This window comes from Babylonia areolata, chromosome 4, assembly GCF_041734735.1.
Source record: "Babylonia areolata isolate BAREFJ2019XMU chromosome 4, ASM4173473v1, whole genome shotgun sequence".
Lineage (NCBI taxonomy): Eukaryota > Metazoa > Mollusca > Gastropoda > Neogastropoda > Buccinidae > Babylonia > Babylonia areolata.
In genome coordinates, this window is record NC_134879.1 from 35,764,502 (window position 1) to 35,770,460 (window position 5,959).

Below are 5,959 nucleotides of genomic sequence, written 5' to 3' on the forward strand. Positions count from 1 at the left end.
AAAAAGAAAAAAGACTTAGTGCCTTTGCCTGCAGATCCCTCATTCAGTGACAGAGTATTCAACATGTGATTGTGGTCATTATACTGAAGGAAGGAAGAAGGAAGGCCTGACTAGCGCGTTGTGTAATGCTGCTGTCTGACATCTGCATAGCAGATGTGGATATGGATTTGTCCAAACGCAGTGACTCCTCCTCGAGAAACTGAAACTGAATTGTCTTCAGGTTCTACAGGTTCCTTTCACCTTCGTGTGTTTGTCTCTCCCTCTCTCCGTACTTCATTTCTCTGTCTCTCCCTCTCTCTGTACTTCTTTTCTCTGTCTCTCCCTCTCTCCGTACTTCATTTCTCTGTCTCTCCCTCTCTCCGTACTTCATTTCTCTGTCTCTCCCTCTCTCTGTACTTCTTTTCTCTGTCTCTGTCTCTCTCTGTACTTCTTTTCTCTGTCTCTCTCTGTACTTCTTTTCTCTGTCTCTCCCTCTCTCTGTACTTCTTTTCTCTGTCTCTCTCTGTACTTCATTTCTCTGTCTCTCTCTGTACTTCTTTTCTCTGTCTCTCCCTCTCTCTGTACTTCTTTTCTCTGTCTCTCTCTGTACTTCTTTTCTCTGTCTCTCCCTCTCTCTGTACTTCTTTTCTCTGTCTCTGTCTCTCTCTGTACTTCTTTTCTCTGTCTCTGTCTCTCTCTGTACTTCTTTTCTCTGTCTCTGTCTCTCTCTGTACTTCTTTTCTCTGTCTCTGTCTCTGTACTTCTTTTCTGTCTCTGTCTCTCTCTGTACTTCATTTCTCTGTCTCTATCTCTCTCTGTACTTCTTTTCTCTGTCTCTGTCTCTCTCTGTACTTCATTTCTCTGTCTCTGTCTGTACTTCTTTTCTCTGTCTCTGTCTCTCTCTGTACTTCTTTTCTCTGTCTCTCTCTGTACTTCATTTCTCTGTCTCTGTCTCTCTCTGTACTTCATTTCTCTGTCTCTGTCTCTCTCTGTACTTCTTTTCTCTGTCTCTCCCGCTCTCTGTACTTCTTTTCTCTGTCTCTGTCTCTCTCCGTACTTCATTTCTCTGTCTCTGTCTCTCTCTGTACTTCTTTTCTCTGTCTCTCTCTGTACTTCTTTTCTCTGTCTCTCTCTGTACTTCATTTCTCTGTCTCTCCCTCTCTCTGTACTTCTGTTCTCTGTCTCTCTCTGTACTTCTTTTCTCTGTCTCTGTCTCTCTCTGTACTTCTTTTCTCTGTCTCTCTCTGTACTTCTTTTCTCTGTCTCTCCCTCTCTCTGTACTTCATTTCTCTGTCTCTCCCTCTCTCTGTACTTCTTTTCTCTGTCTCTCCCTCTCTCCGTACTTCTTTTCTCTGTCTCTGTCTCTCTCTGTACTTCTTTTCTCTGTCTCTCCCTCTCTCTGTACTTCTTTTCTCTGTCTCTTCCTCTCTCTGTACTTCTTTTCTCTGTCTCCCCCTCTCTCTGTACTTCTTTTCTCTGTCTCTGTCTCTCTCTGTACTTCTTTTCTCTGTCTCTCTCTGTACTTCATTTCTCTGTCTCTGTCTCTCTCTGTACTTCTTTTCTCTGTCTCTCTCTGTACTTCTTTTCTCTGTCTCTCCCTCTCTCTGTACTTCTTTTCTCTGTCTCTGTCTCTCTCTGTACTTCTTTTCTCTGTCTCTGTCTCTCTCTGTACTTCTTTTCTCTGTCTCTGTCTCTCTCTGTACTTCATTTCTCTGTCTCTCTCTGTACTTCTTTTCTCTGTCTCTCTCTGTACTTCTTTTCTCTGTCTCTGTCTCTCTCTGTACTTCTTTTCTCTGTCTCTCCCTCTCTCTGTACTTCTTTTCTCTGTCTCTCTCTGTACTTCTTTTCTCTGTCTCTCCCTCTCTCTGTACTTCTTTTCTCTGTCTCTCTCTCTCTCTGTACTTCTTTTCTCTGTCTCTCTCTGTACTTCATTTCTCTGTCTCTGTCTCTCTCTGTACTTCTTTTCTCTGTCTCTCTCTGTACTTCATTTCTCTGTCTCTGTCTCTCTCTGTACTTCTTTTCTCTGTCTCTCTCTGTACTTCTTTTCTCTGTCTCTGTCTCTCTCTGTACTTCTTTTCTCTGTCTCTGTCTCTCTCTGTACTTCATTTCTCTGTCTCTGTCTCTCTCTGTACTTCTTTTCTCTGTCTCTGTCTCTCTCTGTACTTCTTCTCTCTGTCTCTCCCTCTCTCTGTACTTCTTCTCTCTGTCTCTCCCTCTCTCTGTACTTCTTTTCTCTGTCTCTGTCTCTCTCTGTACTTCTTTTCTCTGTCTCTGTCTCTCTCTGTACTTCTTTTCTCTGTCTCTGTCTCTCTCTGTACTTCTTCTCTCTGTCTCTCCCTCTCTCTGTACTTCTTCTCTCTGTCTCTCCCTCTCTCTGTACTTCTTTTCTCTGTCTCTGTCTCTCTCTGTACTTCTTTTCTCTGTCTCTGTCTCTCTCTGTACTTCTTCTCTCTGTCTCTCCCTCTCTCTGTACTTCTTCTCTCTGTCTCTCCCTCTCTCTGTACTTCTTTTCTCTGTCTCTCCCTCTCTCCGTACTTCATTTCTCTGTCTCTCCCTCTCTCTGTACTTCTTTTCTCTGTCTCTCCCTCTCTCTGTACTTCTTTTCTCTGTCTCTCCCTCTCTCTGTACTTCTTTTCTCTGTCTCTGTCTCTCTCTGTACTTCATTTCTCTGTCTCTCCCTCTCTCCGTACTTCATTTCTCTGTCTCTCCCTCTCTCATTACTCCATTTCTCTGTCTCTCCCTCTCTCATTACTCCATTTCTCTGTCTCTCCCTCTCTCTGTACTTCTTTTCTCTGTCTCTGTCTCTCTCCGTACTTCAGTTTCTCTGTCTCTCCCTCTCTCATTACTCCTTTTCTCTGTCTCTCCCTCTCTCATTACTCCTTTTCTCTGTCTCTCCCTCTGTCCGTTACTCATTTTCTCTGTCTCTCCCTCTCTACTCCATTTCTCTTCTCTCCCTCTCTCATTACTCCATTTCTCTGTCTCTCCCTCTCTCCGTACTTCATTTCTCTGTCTCTCCCTCTCTCATTACTCCATTTCTCTGTCTCTCCCTCTCTCATTACTCCATTTCTCTGTCTCTCCCTCTCTCATTACTCCATTTCTCTGTCTCTCCCTCTCTCATTACTCAGTTTCTCTGTCTCTCCCTCTCTCATTACTCAGTTTCTCTGTCTCTCCGTCTCTCGTTACTTCATTTCTCTGTCTCTCCCTCTGTCCGTTACTCCATTTCTCTGTCTCTCCCTCTCTCATTACTCAGTTTCTCTGTCTCTCCCTCTCTCATTACTCCATTTCTCAGTCTCTCCGTCCCTCATTACTCCTTTTCTCTGTCTCTCCCTCTGTCCGTTACTCCATTTCTCTATCTCTCCGTCTCACCATTAATCAATTTCTCTGTCTCTCCCTCTCTCATTACTCCTTTTCTCTGTCTCTCCCTCTGTCCGTTACTCCATTTCTCTGTCTCTCCGTCTCACCATTAATCAATTTCTCTGTCTCTCCCTCTCTCATTACTCCTTTTCTCTGTCTCTCCCTCTCTCATTGCTCAATTTCTCTGTCTCTCCCTCTCTCATTGTCTCTCCCTCTCTCATTGCTCAATTTCTCTGTCTCTCCCTCTCTCATTACTCCATTTCTCAGTTTCTCCGTCTCTCATTACTCCATTTCTCCGTCTCTCATTACTCCATTTCTCTGTCTCTCCCTCTGTCCGTTACTCCATTTCTCAGTCTCTCCCTCTCTCATTTCTCCATTTCTCTGTCTCTCCCTCTCTCATTACTCCATTTCTCTTCTCTCCCTCTCTCATTACTCCATTTCTCAGTCTCTCCCTCTCTCATTACTCCATTTCTCAGTCTCTCCCTCTCTCATTACTCCATTTCTCTGTCTCTCCCTCTGTCCGTTACTCAATTTCTCTGTCTCTCCGTCTCTCATTTCTCCCTCTCTCATTACTCCATTTCTCTGTCTCTCCCTCTCTCATTACTCCATTTCTCTGTCTCTCCGTCTCTCATTACTCCATTTCTCAGTCTCTCCGTCTCTCATTACTCCATTTCTCTGTCTCTCCCTCTCTCATTACTCAGTTTCTCTGTCTCTCCCTCTCTCATTACTCAGTTTCTCTGTCTCTCCCTCTCTCATTACTCCATTTCTCTGTCTCTCCCTCTCTCATTACTCAGTTTCTCTGTCTCTCCGTCTCGCCATTACACAGTTTCTCTGTCTCTCCCTCTCTCATTGCTCCATTTCTCTTTCTCTCCCTCTCTCATTACTCAGTTTCTCTGTCTCTCCCTCTCTCATTACTCCATTTCTCTGTCTCTCCCTCTGTCCGTTACTCCATTTCTCAGTCTCTCCGTCTCTCATTACTCCATTTCTCTGTCTCTCCCTCTCTCATTACTCCATTTCTCTGTCTCTCCCTCTCTCATTACTCCATTTCTCTGTCTCTCCCTCTCTCATTACTCCATTTCTCTGTCTCTCCCTCTCTCATTACTCCATTTCTCTGTCTCTCCCTCTGTCCGTTACTCCATTTCTCTGTCTCTCCCTCTCTCATTACTCCATTTCTCTGTCTCTCCCTCTCTCATTACTCCATTTCTCTGTCTCTCCCTCTCTCATTACTCCATTTCTCTGTCTCTCCCTCTCTCATTACTCCATTTCTCCGTCTCTCATTACTCCATTTCTCAGTCTCTCCCTCTCTCATTACTCAGTTTCTCTGTCTCTCCGTCTCTCATTACTCCATTTCTCTTCTCTCCCTCTCTCATTACTCCATTTCTCTGTCTCTCCCCCTGTCCGTTACTCCATTTCTCTGTCTCTCCCTCTCTCATTTCTCCATTTCTCTGTCTCTCCCTCTCTCATTTCTCTGTCTCTCTGTCTGTCATTTCTCTGTCTCTCCCTCTCTCATTACTCCATTTCTCTGTCTCTCCCTCTCTCATTACTCCATTTCTCTGTCTCTCCCTCTCTCATTACTCCATTTCTCTGTCTCTCCGTCTCACCCTGTCTCTTGTATCTCCCTGTCTCTCTGTTTCTTTCTGCCTCTGTTTGTCTGTCTCTCCTTTCTTCCCCCTCCCACTCTCGTTACTTCTTTCTTTCTGCCTCCAGTCTCTCCCTCCCTCTATCATTCCATGCACACACACACCCACACACACACAGAGTGTATACACACACACACACACACACACACACACACACAAATACACACACACAGATCAAAATTTTGTAGATCATAGCTCACCAGATGAAAGGTATGAAAAACGTATATATAATCATTTCTAGAAAAAGAAAAAAGAAAAAAAGAAGTATAAAAAAGAAAAGAAAAGAAAAAAAAAAAGAGTGTAATATCGCAACTCTACAAAAAAAAAAGATGCATTAAAACATTTTTTTTTTACGTGTATGTGAAATTCCTTTACGATTCGAGTTTCGAATCCTTTGAGAAATAAGACCACACACTCCTTCCCTCTCCTCAGCTGTTATAATCGCCGTTTTATTGTATCTTCCTAATACGTGCATGTCATTAGTTTACCGTAAATCTTCTTCTATAAGAGACACATGGTTCTGTTCTTGGAGAATGCCAGCAGTCATCATTGGCTTCCATAATTATGTTTTGCTGTGGATGTTTGCTGAGTCCTGTGTGTAGGTAGCCGTCGGTTACAGTGGAGTGTGAGACGAAATGAAAGTTTATTCAGTTTTTAGCTTGATTAGCTAAACCACTTTCTGTACTGTCACGGTGGATGTGTACAATGATACAGTGCTATTAAACACACACACACACACACACACACACACACACATATATATATATATATATATTTCTATATTATATATGAATAAAAACATACATAGCAAAACAACGAAGTATGCCTATAGTATGTTGATACATCCTCGTCACTTCAAGTAACAGACAGTTGCGAGAGAGACAGACAGACAGAAAGAGAGACAGACAGAGAGAGACAGACAGACAGAAAGACAGAGACAGAGAGAGACAGAGATAGAAAGGGGGGCGGGGGGGACTCAGGACTCA